General features: G+C 32.2%; 1 long non-coding RNA gene across 1 annotated transcript in view; it reads left to right on the forward strand.

Annotated features, from left to right (window-relative positions):
• The window catches only part of LOC110255493 (uncharacterized), a 132674-nt gene extending 113679 nt beyond the window's left edge, over positions 1–18995 (forward strand). The window contains exon 3 of the long non-coding RNA XR_002335879.2: positions 16926–18995. This is a non-coding gene — a long non-coding RNA (uncharacterized LOC110255493). The remainder of the gene's footprint in view (positions 1–16925) is intronic.
• Positions 18996–19573: the final 578 nt, after the last annotated feature.

The raw sequence follows: 19573 nt of genomic DNA on the forward strand, positions 1-19573 counted from the left end.
CTTAAACTGTTGTGACGATCTGAGGAACATTTGCAAGGCATTTGTTAGGTCTTTGAGTAACCATAACTCATAAGAGCATTCTGGGTCTTTCAGGAAAGGTCTAGCCTTAGTTTTTCTGCTGTACTTAGTCACTGGCTATGAATATCCCACAGGAAGTATTGCATTGGTACAAATACAGTCATAGATTTCAGAGCCATGGTTATGACCCTAGATGAATTATGGCTTGTAACGTTGCATCTGAGAGGTGGATTCTCATGGCTGCCCCAGGAAGAACCTCCATCTTAATGATGCTAATTCTTCTTATCAATGAACATGATACATTTATATGCTTACTGGATTCTAATTATCGCTGGTGATCTTTGATAGTTTCCAGTTTACAGGTTTCGTACAATTTTGATTAAAGTTATTAGTAATTTCTGAATATATGGTGAGTGTAATTATATTTATTGTTATACATTTGATTTGATTTTTATATTTTATCTTGTAAATGTGCTTAATGTATTTATTATTATTCTATTATTCTATTGTATACTTATGATTCCATTATTGTATCCTATAATTACTTCTTATAGATTCTGTAGAGGCTTCTACCTACAGAATTTTGTTAGATGCCAATACCACAAATACAATTTTTAAATTTTTTTATTATAGTTGATTTATGAGGTTGTGACAATTTCTACTGTAAAGCAAAATGACCCAGTTATATATATACATATATATGTATGTGTATATATATATATATTCTTTTATATATTCCTTTTGTATTCTTTTCCATATTCCTTTTGTTTTCTTTTCCATCATGGCCTATCCCAGGAGATTGGATATAGCTCCCTGTACTATAGAGGAGGACCTTCTTGTTTACCATTCTAAATGTAATAGTTTGCATCTACTAACCCTAAACTCCCAGACCATCACATTTCCTCCTACTTCCCCCTTGACAACCACAAGTCTGTTCCCTATGTCTGTGGGTCTGTTTCTGTTGTATAGATAGGTTCATTTGTGCTATATGTTCTATTCTGCATGTAAGTATCATCATACAGTATTTGTGTTTTTTTCTGACTTCCTTCACTTTGTATGGCAATCTCTTATGGCATCCATGTTGCTGTAAATGGTATTATTTCATTCTTTTTTATGGATAAGTATTATTCCACTATATATATATATATACCACAACACATTGTCTTAATCCATTCATCTGTCAGACATTTAGGTAGTTTCCATGTCTTGGCTATTGTGAATAGTGCTGCTATGAACATAGGAGTGCAGGCATCTTTTTGAATTATCATTTTGTCTGGATATATTCACCGAAGTGGGATTGTTGGATCATATGGTAGTTCTATTTTTAGTTTGTTAGGGGACATCTCTACTTTTTCCATAGTGGTTGTATCTGTATACATTCCCATCAACAGTGTAGGAGGGCTCCCTTTTCTCCATACCCTCTCTGGAGTTTGTTATTTGTAAACTTCTCAATGACAGCCATTGTAGATGACCTCATTGTAGTTTTTATTTATTTATTTTTTTTTAGGTTTTATTGAAGTATAGTGGATTTATAAGCTTGTGATAATTTCTGCTATACAACAAAGTTATTCAGTCATACATATACACATACCCATTCTCTTGCAGATTCTTTTCCCACATAGATTATCACGGAATACTGGGTAGGTTTCTCTGTGCTATACAGCTTATCCCTGTTGGCCAATCATTCCATATACCTCACTGTGCATATGCCAATCCCAAAACAGCAGTCCATCCCTCCTCCTCCTCACACCTGTCCCCTTTGATAACCATAAATTTTTCAAAGTATCTGAATCAGTTTCTGTTCTGCAAATAAGTTCATTTGTATACTTTCAAGATTCCATATAAGTCATATCATATGTTTGTATTTCACTGTCTGACTAGCCTGAGTAACTTAATTTAGTATGATAGTTTCTAGGTCCATCCATGTTGCTGCAATTGGCTGAATAATATTCCATTGTATCTATGTACCACACTTTCTTGATCCATTCCTCTGTTGATGTGATTTGCAATTCTCTAATAATTAGCAATGTTGAGCACCTTTTCATGTGCCTACTTGCTATCAGTGTGTCTTTGAAGAAATGTCTATTTAGATAGATCTTCTTCCCATTTTTTAATTTGGGTTGTTTCTTTTTTGTTGTTGTTGAGTTGGATGAGTTGTTTGTATATTTTGGAGATTAAGCTGGTATTGATACATAACTGTTAATTAAACTCTTATTCTTTTGATTTTCTTAGTTTTTACCTAATGAGCTAGTTTTGGAGGAGTCCTGGTCAGATATTTTGCAGAATTTTCCTCAGTTGGAACTCTCCAATGTTTTTATTATTTATTTATTTATTTATTTAGTCTTTTTGCCATTTCTTGGGCAGCTTCCGCAGCATATGGAGGTTCCTAGGCTAGGGGTCGAATCGAGCTGTAGCCACTGGCCTACACCAGAGCCACAGCAACGTGACGTCCAAGCCATGTCCGCAACCTACACCACAACTCACAGCTACATTGGATCCTTAGCCCACTGAGCAAGGCCAGGGATCGAACCTGCAACTTCATGGTTCTTAGTCGGATTCGTTAACCACTGAGCCATGATGAGAACTCCTCTCTAATGTTTTTATTATGCTTAGACTGGGCTTATGGGTTTTGAGGAAGAACAACATAGAGCTAAAATGCAGTTCTCGTCACATACAGGTTATCAACACAATTTATCACTGTGGATGTTAAGTTTGGTCATGTGATTGAAGTAGTATTTGTCAGGTTTCCACAAAGTAAAGTTGCCTTTCCCCCTCTCTTCCATACTCTGTTCTTTCGAAGAAAGTCACTATATGAAGCCTGGTTTTAAGGAATATGGACTTATGCCACAAGTCCTTGAGGTGGCACTACCTATATAGATGAATTTAAATTCTTTTGCTTGAGATATATGTCCATTCTTATTTATTTTTCCATTTAATTTCAGTATGGACTCATGAATATTTATTTTCTTATTTGAGTTGTAATCACTTTATTTTGTTTTTAAATTTTCATCCCTGACCATTGAGAATTTATCAGTTGGTCCCTGTGTCTTTTGGCATATTTAACTTTATTTTGTTTTTCAGGCACTTCCTTAGTTTCTGACACTAAAAGGTACTTTGGGCTCTTCCTGTATATTCCCAGTCTTAGCACTGCAGTCTAGGTTTCTTTTTTTAGAGAATGGTATTTTAAACCTAAATCTGAATATGGTGTTGCTAATTGCTATGGAGCATTGCTGCACTAGACACTCAGCTGACAATGCAAAGAAATATATGTGTATATACAAACCAGTGGATACTAACCTATCTACAAGTATTTATTTTTTCTAACTTTAACTTTAAGGTGTACCATGTGATGGCTTGATACATATAAGTCCTGTAAAATGCTTACCACGATTTAGTTAGATAATACCTATGGAAGGTAATGGAGGTTTTCTTTCTTTTTGTAGTGAGAACTTCTAAGAGCTATTATCTAAAAAAGTATACAATACAGCATTGTTCACAGAAGTCACCATGTTGTACATTAGATTCAAGGAACTTATAACTAGAAATTTGTAACCTTTGATCAACCTCCCATTTTTCCCAATCCACAGTCCCTGCCAATCACCATTTCAATATCTGTTTCTATGAATTTGGATTTTGCATATAAGTGAGATAATATGATATTTGTTTTTCTGTCTGATTTATTTCACTTTACATAATGTGCTTAAGTTCCAACAATTGTCACAAATGGCAGTATTTACATTTTTTAATAGCTGAAAAATATATATACATACACACATATATAGACATATCACATTTTATATACATTGATGAATATCTGTATCAATATATACCTAAGTTCTTTCCATGATTTGGCAAACATGAATGAATTTGCAGTGAAGATGGGAATGCAGCTATATTTTTGAGGTGCTGATTCCATTTCATTCAGTTATATACTCAGAAATGACACTGCTGAATTACATGTAGTTGTATTTTTAATTTGAGAAAGCTCCATACTGTTTTCCATACCCCCAACAGCATACAAGGTTCTCTTTTCTAACCATACTTGTGAACAGTTCTTAACTATCATCTTTTTGGTAGGAGTAAAGTTAGAGTCATTGTGGTTTTGATTTGCCTATTCCCCTGATCATATGGATGTTGGGCACGTTTTCATGTACCTGTTGGAAATTTCTATGTTTTCTTCAGAAAAATGTCTATTGAGGTTTTCTTGCTCATTTTTAAATTAATTATTCAGTTTTTGTTGTTGTTGTTGAGTTGTATGAGTTCCTTATATATTTTGGATGTTAACCTCTTACCCAATAAATGGTTTGCAAATATACCCTCCCATTCTGTAGATTACCTTCTCATTTTGTTGACTGTTTCTTTTTGCTGTGCAGAAGGTTTTTGGTTTGGTAAGTACCACTTGTTTTTTTTCTACTTTTGCTACCTGTTCTTTGGCATCATATCTAAAAACATCATTGCTATGATCAAAGTCAAGTAGCTTTTCTCTGTGTTTTTTCTAGGAATTTTATAGTGTCAGGTCTTAGACTTAAATTTTGAATCTATTTTGAGTTACTTTTCATGAGTGATATAAGAGGGGGCCCAATATTATTATTTTACATGTGATTATTAAATTTTCCCAATACTATTTATGGAAGAGACTATATTGATTGATTATCCTTGGCTCACTTGTCAGACATTAATTGACTATATATGTGAGAGTTAATTTCTGAGTTCTCAAATCTGTTCCATGAACACATTTTACATGTATACATATATTTTAAAAAACACATTGATTTTAATGATTTTTAAAAATGAAATATAGTTAATTTATAATGTATTAGTTTCAGGTATATAGCACAGTGATTATTATACACACATACATATGTATACATGTGTGTTTACATAGACTTTTTCAGATTATTTTTCATTATAAATTACAAGATAATGAATATAGTTCCCTGTGCTATATGTGAGGTCTTTGTTATTTATCTATTTTATATATAGTAGCATGTATCTTGTTAGTTCCAAACTCCTAATTTATCCTACCTGCCTCTTTCTCCTTTGGTCAACGCAAGTTTATTTTCTTTGTATGTCAGCCTATTTATGTTTTGAAAATAAGTTCATTTGTATCATTTTTGAGATTCTACATATAAATGACACCATATGATATTTGTATTTTTCTGTCTGACTTCACTTAGTATGATAAATTCTATGTCCATCCATTTTGCTGCAAATGTCATTATTTCATTTTTTAATGGCTACATATTATTCTATTATGTATATATACTACATCTTTAGATTTTCCTTTGTTGACTGACATTTGGGTTACTTCATTGTCTTAGCTATTGTAAATAGTGCTGCTATGAACATTGGGATTTAGGTATCTTTTCAAAACAGAGTTTTCTCCAGAAATAGCTCAAAGTGGGATAGTGGGATTGCAGGATCAAATGATAACTCTATTTCTCATTTTTAAAGGAACTTCCATACCATTCTCCATAGTGGCTGTGTCAATTCACATCCCCACGAACAGTATAAAAGTGTGCCTTTATAGCAGTAGCACAGAAGGCTTTTTTTTTAAAGTAGATTCCTTTTTCTCCATAACCTCCACAGTATTTATTATTTGTAGACATTCTGATGCGGCCATTCTGACCTGTGTGAGGTGATACCTCATTTTATTTGGATTTGCATTTCTTTAATAATTAGCAATATTGAGCATCTTTCCCTGTGCCTGTTGGCTGTTTTCTTTGGAGAAAGGTCTATGTTTTCTTCCATTTTTGACTGAGTTGTTGCTTTATATTAATCTCTATGAGCACTTTGTATGTTTTGGAAATTAATCCAATATTTACTCCCATTCCATAGGTTGTCTTTTTGTTTGTTCATTGTTCCCTTTGTTGTGCAAAAGCTTTTAAGTTTAATTAGGTCCTATTTGTTTATATTTGTTTTAATTTCTACTGCTGAAGGAGACAGATCCAAAAAAAATTGCTGTGATTTATATCAAAGTGCATTCTGCCTATGTTTTCCTGTAGGGGTTTTATAGGATCTGGTCTTACATTTAGGTATTTAATACATTTCGAGTTTGTTTTTGTGCCTGAAATTAGATAATATTCTAATTTCATTCATTTATAGATAACTATCTTTTCTCCGTTATATAGTTTTGCCACCTTTGTTGTATATTAAATTACCATAATTGTGTGAGTGTATTTATGAGATTTCTATCCTGTTGCATTGATGTATATTTCTGCTTTTGTTTCAGTACCATACTGTAGCTTTGTGGTATAGTGTGAAGACAGATATCCTGAATCCTCCAGCTTTATTCTCAAGATTTTTTTTGATATTCAAGTTCTTTGTGTTTCCATACAAGTTTCAATTTTTTTGGTTCTGGTTTTGTGAAAAATGCCGTTGGTATTTTGGTAGGGATTGCACTGAATCTGTAGGTTGTTTTTGGTAGTATGGTCATTTTACAATGTTGATTTCTTCCAATCCAAGAGTACAGTATTTCTTTGCATCTGTTTGTGTCATCTTCAGTTTATCAGTGTTTTAGAGTTTGGGGAGTACAGGTCTTTTGTCTCCTTATGTAGGTTTATTCCTAGGTATTTTATTCTTTTTGATGTGATGGATAAATGAGATTTCATTAATTTCTCCTTATGATAGTTCATTGTTAGCATATAGAAGTGTAACAGATTCCATTATATTAATTTTGTATCCTCAAACTTTACTGAATTCATTAATGAGCTCTAGTAGTTTTCTGATAGTGTCTTTAGCATTCTATATATAGCATCCTACCTGTAAACAGTTAAGTTTTTTTTCTTTTTCCAATTTAGATTTCTTTTATTTCTTTTTATTCTCTTGTGACTGTGGCTAGGACTTCCAATATTATGTTGAATAAAAGTTGCAAGAGCTTTTCACTTTCAGTATGTTGTTAGCTGTTAGTTTGTCATATATGGTTTTTATTATATTAAAGTATATTGCCTCTGTGTCCGCTTTCTGAAGAGTTTTTACCTTAAAAACATGTTAAATTTCATCAAAAGCTATTTTTTGCATCCATTGAGATGATCATAATTTTTTATTTTTTAATTTGTTAATTTGCTGTATGACATTGTTTGATTTGTGGACACTGAAAAACCCTTGGATTCCAGGAATAAATACCAATTGATCATGTGTTAACTCTTCTCTAAATATTTGGCAGAATTCACTTTGGAAGCCATTTGGTCCTGGTTTTTATTTGTTGAGTGTTTTTAAATTACTGACTTTATTTCAATAATTGTAATTCGTCTGTTCATGTTTTCTATTTTTTCCTGGTTTAGTCGTGGGAGCTGGTACCTTTCTAAGTATTTGTCTGTTTCTTCTAGGTTGTCTATTTTATTGGCATATAGTTGCTTGTAGTAGTCTCTTATGATCCTTTGCATTTCTGTGGTGTCAATTATACCTTCTCCTTTTTCCTTTCTGATTTCATTGATTTGGACCCTCTCTCTTTTTTTTTTTCCTGATGAGTCTGGCTAAAGTTTGTTTATATTTATGATTTATCTCCTTATACTAACTTTGACTTTTGTTTTTTCTTCTTTCTCTAGTTGTTTTAGGTGTAAGGTTAGGTTGATTATTTGAGATTTTTCTTGTTTCCTGAGGTAAGCTTGCGTTGCTATAAACTTCCTTCTTATAACTGCTTTTGCAGTGTTCCATAGGTTTTGATCATTAATATTATTTTTTTTTGGAGAATAGACCAAGAGGGAGGGGAAGGGAGTGGGGTGGATTGGGAAATTGGGGTTAATAGATGCAAACTATTGCCTTTGGAATGGATTAGCAATGAGAGCCTGCTGTGTAGCACTGGGGACTATGTCTAGACACTTATGATGGAGCATAATAATGTGTGAAAATAGAATGTATACATGTATGTGTAACTGGGTCACCATGCTGTACAGTAGAAAAAAAATGTATTAGGGAAATAATAAAAAATACATAAAAAGGAAAAAAATATCATTATATTTTCATTTTCATTTGTCTCATGGTATTTTGTAATTTCTATTTGATTACTTCAGTGATCTATTGGTTGTTTAGTAGCATACTGTTTAGTCACCATGTGTTTGCTTTTTTTTTTGGCACTTTTTTCCTTGTAGTTGTTTCCTAGGTTCATAGCATTATGGTAGGAAAAAACACTTGATATGATTCCAGTGTTCTTAAACGTATTGAACCCTGTTTTGTGACCCAGAATGTGATCTACCCTGGAAAATCTTCCATGTGCACTTGAAAAGAAGGTGTACTCTGCTTGTTTCAGATGAAATGCTCTATAAATATCAATTAAATCCATCTGGTTTTAATTATATCATTTAAGGCCTGTATTTTCCTATTGATTTTCTGTCTGGATGATCTGTCCTTTGAAGTAAGTGAGGTATTTATTTTTTTTTGTCTTTTTGCCTTTTCTAGGGCCACTCTGGCAGCATATGGATGTTCCCAGGCTAGGGGTCTAATCAGAGCTATAGCCACCAGCCTATGCCAGAGCCACAGCAATGTGGGATCCGAGCTGCATCTGCAACCTATGCCACAGCTCACAGCAATGCCAGATCCGTAACCCACTGATCAAGGCCAGGGATCAAACCCGCAACCTCAAGGTTCCTAGTTGGATTCGTTAACCACTGAGCCATGATGGGAATTCCAAAGTGAGGTATTAAAATTCCCCACAATTATTGTGTTATCATCTATGTGTTAACATTGGCCTTATATATTGTGGTGCTCCTGTGTTGGATGCATATGTAGTTACAATGGTTATATCTTCCTCTTGGAGTTATCTTTGTTCACTATAGAGTATCCTTCTATGTCACCTTACTCATCCTTATATTAAAGTTTACAAAACATATTTTATATAGAAATATGCATGATGTATATATTGTATATATAATGTTATATATGGTATTTATATATGGGTTTGTATTTTATATATCTTGCTATACATGTACACTTTGCCAATCCATTGACCTGTGAGTAGTAGAATTTGAGTGGGAGTAACATTAACAAAAATTAATTTTAATATAAATGGACTAAATTTTCCAATAAAAAGACAGAATGGTAGAATACATTTTAAAAAATGAGACCAACAATGTGCTGCCTACAAGTAACTTACCTCAGCTTTATGGACACACATAGGAGGAAAGACAGTCCATGCAAACTGAAACCAAAAGAGAGCAGCAATAGCTATACTTACTTGAGAAAAACATACTTTAAGTAAAAAATTGTGAAAAGAAACAAATACAGTCATTTTACAAATAAAGGGGTCGATTAATCAATAGGATGTAAAATTATAAGTAATTTCCATTAAATAATAGAACACTTAAATATATATTAAGCAAGTAGTAACACACAAGAAAAGAGAAACATAGGATATAATAGCAAGGGACTCAAATACCCAATTTCAATGATGGATATATCATCCAGACTGAAAATCAATGAGTAGGAAGATTCAGAACTGGAGACTAGAAAAAAGACTTTTGTATAACCAATGCTGTGAGAAAGAGTCACAGGTAATAAGGCAGAAAGGGAAGAGAAGCAATCAGGTCATGACCTATACCACCTGGAAGGAACACAAAAGAGCCAGAGGATCCTCTCTGGGGAGTAAATGCTATGAGGCTCATACTGTGCCTCAGCCTCGTGTCAAGCACCAGGAAGACAAGTACACTTAGCTGTTTAGAAAACCAGTGGGACCAACAGGAGGGCTATAAAAAACCTACACTGTTAGCGAAGGGTGTACACCAACGTGCTTACTCTCAAAACAAGGCAGAGGAAGCAGATTGAAACTGCACTGGACTCAGGTGTTTTTGCTGTATTAAAAAAGATAATGCCAGCAAGGCAAATAAAAATCAATAAAATACTTATGATATTTTTCAGAGAACTAAAACAAATAATTCTAAAATTTATATGGAACCACAAAAGATTCCTAGCTGCGAAAGTAATCTTGAGAAAAAAGGACAAAGCTGGAGGAATCATACTCCTTGACTTCAGGCTATACTAGAAAGCTACAGTCATCAAAATAATATGGTACTGGCACAAAAACAGACAAATAGATCAAAGGAACAAAACAGTGAGCCAAGAAATAAACCCACACACTGATGGTCAATTAGTCAACAACAAAGGAGGTAATAATTGACAATGGAGCAAAGAAAGTCTCTTCAATAAGTCATGCTGGAGAAATGGAATAGCTACTTCTAAAAGACTTAAATTAGAATATTTTCTTATACCATGTAAAAATAAACTAAAAAATGGATTAAAGATGTAAATATAAGACCAGAATATATAAAATTGCTAGAAGATAATATTAATAAAAGACTCTTAGGCATAAATTATAGCAATTTTTTTTTTGCATCAGTTACCTAAAGCTAAAGAAACAAGAGCAATAGCAAAGGAAGCCACTTGACAGAATGAAAAGCAACCTTCTGAATGGAAAAAAAAATTGCAACTGATATGACTTACAAAGTATTAATATCCAAAATATATAAACAGCTCAAGTGACTAAATATCAAATAAACAACCTGATTAAAAAATGGGCAGAAAATCTGAATAGATATTTTGAAGGAAGTAATATAGATGACCAAGAGACACGTGAAAAGATGCTCAACATGACTCATCATAGGAAAACTGCAAGTCTGAACCGTGAGCTAGCATTTCATACCTGTCATAATGTCTATCATCGAAGAATCTACCAAAATCATCAATGTTGGTAAGAATGTGGAGAAGAGGTAACTCTACTTAGTACCCTGTTGCTAGGAATTTAAAATTTTGGCATCCACTATGGAAAATACCAGATGATACATCAATTCCATTACTTGGTATGAACCCAAAGAAAACAAAAATGCTAATTTGGCTATTGTAAATAATGCCACTTATTTTCAATCTAGATTAGCAATCTAACTGTCCAAGAAAAAATAACTTGATAAAGAAGAGGTGAAATATATACACACACGCATATGCATATACACACACACACACACACACACACAATGGACTATTCCTTAGCCATTTAAACGAGTAAAATTCTGTCATTTAAATAATAAGAATGGAAGTGATTACACTGAAGTATATTACACTTAGTGAAATATATAAGAAAAAGATAAATACCATGTTATCACTTATATATGGAATCTAAAAAATAAAGCTAAGGAATGAATACAACAAAACAGAGACTTTCAGATATAGAGAAGAAACTAATGAATACCCATGTGGAGATGGAAGACAAAGGGGAAAAATAGAGACAGGTGATCCAGAATACAAATAACATGTATGAAATTTGTATTAAATCATTATGTTGTACACCCGAAACTAAAATCTTATAACTATACTTCAGTTAAAAAAATTCAGTATGGAAACCCTAGACTTATCCTATATCCTACACCAAATGGACCTAACAGACACATACAGAAAATTTTATCCCAAAGCAGTAGAATATATATTCTTCTCAAGCATGCACAGAATATTATCCAAGATATCTCATATCTTAAGTCACAAAACAATTTTAGCAAATATTATCTGGTATTATTTCAATACACTTATGTTTTCCAACCAAAATGGCATCAACCAAAAAATCAGTAACAGGAAAAGAAGAAAATTAAACCATATGCTTCTGAACAATCAAGAAACTAAAGAGAAGTCAAAATCTTGAAAGTAATGAAAATGGAAACATGAGCTATCAAACTTAAATGATGTGGCAAAAGTAGTTTTAAGAGGGAAATTAATTTTTACATTAAGAAAAAAGATCTCAAAAACCTAAATTCATACTTCAATAAAACAAAGTCCAAAGTTTGGAAGAGTAAAAAGACATGACAAAAATAGAGCAGAAATAAATGAAATATAGCATAAAAAGACAATAGAAAATATGAATGAAAAAGCTAGTTTTTTTTAAATATAAGAGAAAAAAAGAGTAAGAAAAATGGGAAGACTCAAATCAGAAATGAAGAAATGTCATTACAAGAAATAACAGAAAAATAAAGACCATCTACTACTATAAACAAATAACCTAAAAATGGATAAATTTATAGAAACTTGAGTTATCAAGTAGGAATTATAAAGGAATAGAAAACCTGAAGAGACAATATTGAGTGAAGGAACTTAAACTTCCCAGTAGAGAAAACCCTTATACTGGATAGTTTCACTGGTTAATTGTACTAAACATTTAAAGAAGAATTAATGCCAATACTTTTCAATCTTTTACTTAAAATAGAGGAGGGACCATTCCAAACTCATTTTATGAGTCCAGCATTTTCCCAATACCAAAATCAGATTAAGAAACTACAAGAGTAGAAAACTTTAGGCCAATATCCCGATAATGAATATAGATGCAAAAATTCTCAACAATACTAGCAAACCAAATACAATAATACATTAAAAGGATCATACACCATGATCAAGTGGATTTTCCCTGGGATGCAAGGGTGGATCAATATGTGAAAATCATTAAACATAAGATCCCATGTTAATAAAATTAAAGGTAAAAAAATCATTTGATCATCTCAATAAGTGCAAAAAGACATTTGGTATGAGTGTACATTCTTTCATAATATAAAACTTAAACAAATTTTTTATACAAGGACTGTGCCTGTTCATGAAAAAAGCCATATATGGAAACTCACAGCAAACATGCTCAATCATGTAAGATTGAGAACTTTCCCACTATGATCAGCAACAAAACTAGGGCATTCACTCTTTACTCCAGTTTGACATAATAGTGGAAGTCCTATCAAATCAATTAAGCAAAAAGGAAAAAAAAAAAGAAAAAAAGCATCCAAATTAGAAAGGAAGAAGTAAAATTCTCTCTGATGATAATATGATCTTATGTACAGAAAATCCTGAACACTCTACCAAAACTTGTTGGCAATGATCAACAATTAATACATAGTATACAAAATCAACATAAAAATCAGTTGTGTTTCTATATGCTAACAATTAACTATCTGAAAAATAAAGAACACAATTCTATTTACAGTAGCATAAATTGTTTAGAAATAACTTTTTAAAAAATGTATTATGGTTTATTTACAGTGTTGTGTCTATTTCTGCTGTACAGCATAGTGACCCAGTTATACATGCATATATATATATATACACACACACACACATTCTTTATATACATATACATTCTTTATATACATAATATATATACATATGTGTATATAACATACATGTATAGTGTATATGTATATTTTATGTATACAATATATACTTATATACATTCCTTTTATATTTTATATACAATATATATAAGTTCAAAATTATATATATAATACAAATATATTATATATATACACACAAACATACATTCTTTTCTCATATTATCTTCCATCATGATCTATCCCAAAAGACTGGATATAGTTCCCTGTCATACAGTAGGACTTATTTTCTTATCCATTCTAATGTAATAATTAGAAATAACTTTAACCAAGGAGAACATTATTCTAAGTAAGATAAATTAGATAAAAACCAATACTGTATGAAGTCACTCAGAGGTAAAATGGTGGTTACCAACCACAGGATAGGGAGTACTAATACATGGTATAGTGAATATAGACAACAATATTGGATTATGTACATTAAACTTGTCAGGAGACCAGAACCTAATTATTCCAACCACTAAAAAGAAGCGACAATAATGTAAAATGACAGAGGTGTTAATTGTCTCTACAGTGACAATCATGGCATATTATTCAGCCATGAGAATGATGGAAATCCTGCCTTTTGTGACAGCATTGGTGGACTTTGCGGTTATTCATGATATTATGTGAAACAAGAGAGCTAGAGATAGACAAACACTTAATGTAGCCAGAGTCTGGGAGTAGGGAAATTGGGGAGAATTTGGTCAGAGTGTACAAACTCCCTGCTATAAAATCAATACATTCTGGGGATCTAGTGTACAGCATGGTGACTATAGTTAACAAAACTATTATATATTTGAAAATTGTTAAGAGAGTTAAATGTTATCACTCCCTCTTCCCTCACTGTCAATGGCAAGTATGTTTGGGAATGGAGGTATCATCAACCTTACTGTGGTAGTCATTCTGCAATATGTGCTTGTATCAAATCATCACTTTGCACTTGAAACTTATGTATCTTATATAGTAATACCCCAGGAAAGCTGGAAAAAATAAAGATTTAAGAAAAGTAAATATAATTGACTTTAAAATAATTCAATTAAGGGCAGGATAAAATGAACTACTACATAGTAGAAAATACTCACTGTTTCAGTTACTGATTACATCCCGCTGGACATATTGTGTATCACCTCATTCACATGAGGAAAATGTCCTTATTTGATTTAAGGATATAGCTGATTTGAACAAAATTGGAGTTCTCTATTAAAGAAAACAAAGGTTATTAATGATAGCCTCAGAAACTATTTCTCTTTTTATTTCTTAAATATTTTGGAGACTTTAATTTCCATCCAAAGAGACTTTGGAGAATTCCCATTGTGGCTTAGAAGTAACAATGTAACTGACTAGTATCCATGAGGATACAGGTTTGATCCCTGGCCTCACTCAGTGGGTTAAGGATCCAGTGTTGCCGTGAGCTGTCACAGGTCACAGTTATGGCTTGGATTCCACATTGCTGTGGCTGTGGCAAAGGCTGGAACCTGCAGTTCTGATTCAACCCCTAGCCTGGGAACTTCCATATGCTGCAGATACAGCCCTAAAAAGACCAAAAAAAAAAAAAAAAAAAAGAGTTTGGAACTGTTACATTAAACAATTCATTATACTTTCTTCAATGAAAAATTTTCTGTATTCCTTTAGTGTTAAAAAAAACTCTAAACATAACCCAGTAATTATAAGGTGATATTGTTCCTTAAATGTATAAGTTTTAACTGACTATCCAAATACTCTCTTCTGAATGAGATACTTTACTAGCTCAATTTTTTATTATAAAAGTAATGTCATTGCTAATGTACCTTATTCTTTATTCTCTTTGATGATACTTAATTGAGCACAGTAGCAGTGTAACTATATTTCTAAGCTGAAATAGAGGGCACTAATTATCTTTTTTGAAGATTACACTGGGATTAATCATTTAGTAAGCCCATAATTGTTTGGTCAATGTAGTATTAGATGTGCTGCATAATTTAATTTGAGTGAACATTGGGGTTATGTCATTTAAAGAAACTATTGATTATCTACACAAGTCATTCAGAAAATGCTACTGGTGAGTTTTAAGCAACAATTGTTTTGGAAAACTTTAGCATTTAGCAGAATTATATTTATATAATTAAAAAGTGTGTAAGTGGCAGGAGTTCCTGTTGTGGCTCAGTGGTTAACGAATCCGACTAGGAACCATGAGGTTGCGGGTTGGACCCCTGGCCTTGCTCAGCATGTTGCCGTGAGCTGTGGCATAGGTCGCTGACATGGCTTGGATCCCGCGTTGCTGTGGCTCTGGCATAGGCTGGCAGCTACAGCTCCAATTAAACCCCTAGCCTGGGAATCTCCATACGCAGTGCGAGCAGCCTAGAAAAGGCAAAAAGACCAGAAAAAAAAAAAAGTGTAAGTGGCTAGCTCTCTAGGAGAGAAGAAAAGATCATTGTGATTTATTCCTAGTTCTTTGATTCACTTAACATTATTTTATAATCAATCACATCAAGAAAATTAAATCCAATTGTCATTTTATTTTACAAGGATATTAGAGACATAATGTCATGAGATATATAATGATACCAAACTATCAGGCAATAAAGTTACTTTCCAAAAGATTTGTTTGCCTTTTCTTTCTATTTTTTCCCCATTCATTTCCCAGTTTCTGCCCTATAAATATTCTGTTTTATGCTCATACAACATTCTCTTGGACATTAGTTGTAATATATTTGAACATTTTTTATCAACTACCCAAAATTTGATAATCTATATGATTTTTATCAAGAGATATTTCTTTTTAGTGTTTGTGAACATCTTGGTTTCCATGTTATATGTATGTCATTTTCTTTTCCCTACAATTTTCAAGTGCTCTAGTAGTATATTCAGGGGCTACATGTTATGCAGTTAGAAGGGGGAAGTGTCTCCAATCATGATTTTCCTGTCATAGTATTCTTACCTTTAAATATTGTGTTTAATTTTCTGATTAGGACAGTAATAATGCCTATTACATAAGCTTTAGCAAATAAAAAAGCAAAATTCATATTTTTAATACTTCTCTTATAACCCTTAACATATTACTATGATTTCTCTCTTTATGTATATGGAATACCAACAATTTTGCTGAACACTCATTGTTTTCCTAAATTTTTTTCCTAAGTATCACAAGCACTTTAACAGTTTCATATCATATTACTAATTTTTAAATATTCATTTATTCATTTAACACTTTTGAGTACCCATAATATCAAGAAATATGTTTATGCTAAAATGGAGTACTAATAGGACAGACACTCACACTTGTGCAGGTTATATTCCAGTAGGAGACAGATGATAAAAAAGTATCAATCTGATAATTTCAAATAGTGATAACAGTAATAAAGATAATGAAAATGGTTAGTGTCATAGTAACTGGAGTGCAACAGCTGTGACATAGTAATAAGTACAGCATGTTCAAGGAACACAATGAGTATCGATGTGGCTGGAACTTCGTTATCAGGGTTGGAGCAATGCATTTATTTAGAGTTTGCAAGCTTTTGCTTCTGATTTTAAAGTCTTGACTGAGAAGATGAAATAGAGATATCAGTTTTGCTTATCTCTGCACAACTGAATGCATAGTAGAGAAATGTAGAATTACAGTATTAGTCCCTTATTATAGGATTAGCAGTTTATTCCCGATTGTACATTAAATAATGCTGAATTTCCATTTACACTTAAATCCTCACCCAAGTTTCTGCTTTCTTAAGATAGAGTTCTAGAAAGAGAATTACCACATCAAAGTTTACAGACTTTTGATTACTCTGACACTTATTTTCTGATTGCTCTTTGTTTTTTTCCTCCTAGGCTTCCAATAGCAACTTGAGAAGAGATAAACTCACTGAATCTGGAAGCATTTCATCATTTTTATATGCTACCTTGTTAAATGGGTTAAAACTGAACTAGAATTTATTTCATGGACATAAAACCCACATCCATATAAAGAAAGTCATCATGAATGACATATAAATATGTACATTTCCAAGTAAAGCATAACACATGCTCATTATATATTTGCTGAATGAGCAGAAAATATATTAAAAAAGGGCATAGAGAACAAGTTTGCAGCTCAAACACCACTGTTTTTTTCTAATTTAATTCTTAAATAATGTGTAAGACATTCAAAAATCCTGAAAGAAATAACTCTCAGCTCTCTTAACTGTTCAGGCCTATGAATATTCCCACCCTGGTATCAATAATTAAGGAAAAAATTAATCCTCTTTATCTGAATTACAATCAATAACATATGTACTGCTTTAAAATGATGTTGGATTTCATAGTATGGTAGGGTATTGAGCATTCTTCATAAATTTGAAAATACTATTCTCTGATTTTGAGATGCTCTTTTGACCTTGACTGGCTCAGAAATTACGAAGAATTTTTGCTTTGAGACAGTGGTATGTGTTGATCGGAAGATGCCTTGAGCTACGAAAAAGGTTTTGTGTTCTCTGCATAAAAGTATTCCAGGAAAAGGATTTAGAATTTCCTGGCACATCACATCTCTGGTTGTCATAAGGAAGAACATTTTCCAATTGAATTAGGTGGGTAGGAAATTAACACTGAAAGTTATTTTTTAAACATCAACATTTAAATACATGCATACAAATATGACAATTTGATCACTGAGTTTGTTTTTAATGAATTAATACAAAAATATGTATTAGTCGTCAGACTGGGTATTACTCATCACTTCTTTCATATTTCAGAAACAGGAAAATAAAATAACTGACATTTAAAATCATCTGCGTTAACATTCTCAGCTAGCAAAGAGTATTTCAGTCATTCTGTTTTAAAGTTCTATAAACTATCAACAAGATAGTATATCTACTCATTATTACTTGATGTCTTGGTGCAGTAATGAAGAGATACTGTCTAAAACAATGGTCTGTCCCAGATGAGACAGTAGTATAAGTGAAAAACACTCATTTCAATACATTAATTTTTAGCACTGTGATCAAAAATGTTTCAATAAAAATTTATGTATCTTTTTTATGTTCAAATTTCAAAAATGTACGAAAGAAAAAAAGCAGACAAAAAAAATGCTTTCAAAATGCTACCCTCCGTAAAGAGCTGAATTGAATTTCATTGGAAAATCTACCAAACATTCAAAAGCAAGTCATTCTAATGCCCCTTAAACTGTTACAAAGAATAAGGAGGACAAGACAACATTCAGAGCATTTTTATGAGTGAAGATATTCATATTATACTCAATTCTGTCAATTCATTTTACAAGGATGTTAGAGATATAATGGCATAAATGATAGGTAATAAAAAAGGAAAAGTATAGACTGGACCTGCTTGGTAATGAATAAAACAGTATCAGTAGAATCTCATACTAAAGGCACACCAAAACAGTATATCATGATCAAGTAGAATTAGTCTAGAAATTCAGGGATGATTCAATACAAATCATCAACTAATATAATTCATACCACAGATATAAAAACTTTCAAAAAGTCCACTATTTGTTGATAAACAAAACATTTTAAAAAATATAATGACTTACTAATCTTGATGAGATTTACATGCCTCCATTGCAAAACCAGTATCTGACAAACTGCGAATAGATTAGCAACACCCAAATCAGGAAAAGACCTGCTATCCTCGAATCTTTACTGATATTTATGGTTGAATTACAGTTCTTATTCAAAACAATATGAAAAGAAAAAAGAATTTGAGGAAAAAAGAACTGGAAAAGAAGAAACATGCTTAATGTCCTGATTTTATGATACAGTGTATGGACAATTTAGAGGAGGTTTTAAAAAAGTAAAAACCAATACAAGCAGTTCAATAATAGACCAGACTATTAAAAATTAGGAAATTCAAAACATTAATATAGTCAAACAATGATCACAGAGATGTTCAAACAAACACAAAGAGTAAAAGAGACTACCTAAGGTTAAATGTGCAAGACCTATAGATGGGAAATATTTAAATACTGAAGAAGAACACAAATACAGTCTTAAAGAGATGAAAGGAAATGCAATTTTTTATTATAACAATCACACACGGTAGGGATACTGATCTATACTAAGTAAAATAGAAACTTATCATGGTCCCAATAAAATTACCAACAGACTTTCACTGAATGTAAAAAGGTTATTAGGAATGTTGTATGGAAAAAAATAACAAACATAGGTAGATAAGAAAACCCTAAAAAATATCAACAAGGAAGAGTAAAACTGGCCCTACCACATATTAAGATCAAGGGAAAAAAAAAAAACTTTCTCATAATAGCAGTATGCTATTTACACATGAATAATCAGAAAGACCACTGGCTCTAAAGAGTAAAATAGGATCCAAGTACCTATAGAAGTATAGTATATGATAAATTAAGTCATAGTAGAAAAGAGTTTTTGATTAATATTTTGAAGACCATTTGATAAACATTTTTTAAAAAGCTAAAATTTAACCCCATTTGTCATAACTTTCACTAGGATAAATGCCAAATAGAT

The sequence above is a fragment of the Sus scrofa genome, chromosome 9 (assembly GCF_054392235.1).
Source record: "Sus scrofa isolate SSC_HxYL_T2T_F1_AM1 chromosome 9, Sscrofa_HxYL_maternal_Yorkshire_Landrace_v2.0, whole genome shotgun sequence".
NCBI lineage: Eukaryota > Metazoa > Chordata > Mammalia > Artiodactyla > Suidae > Sus > Sus scrofa.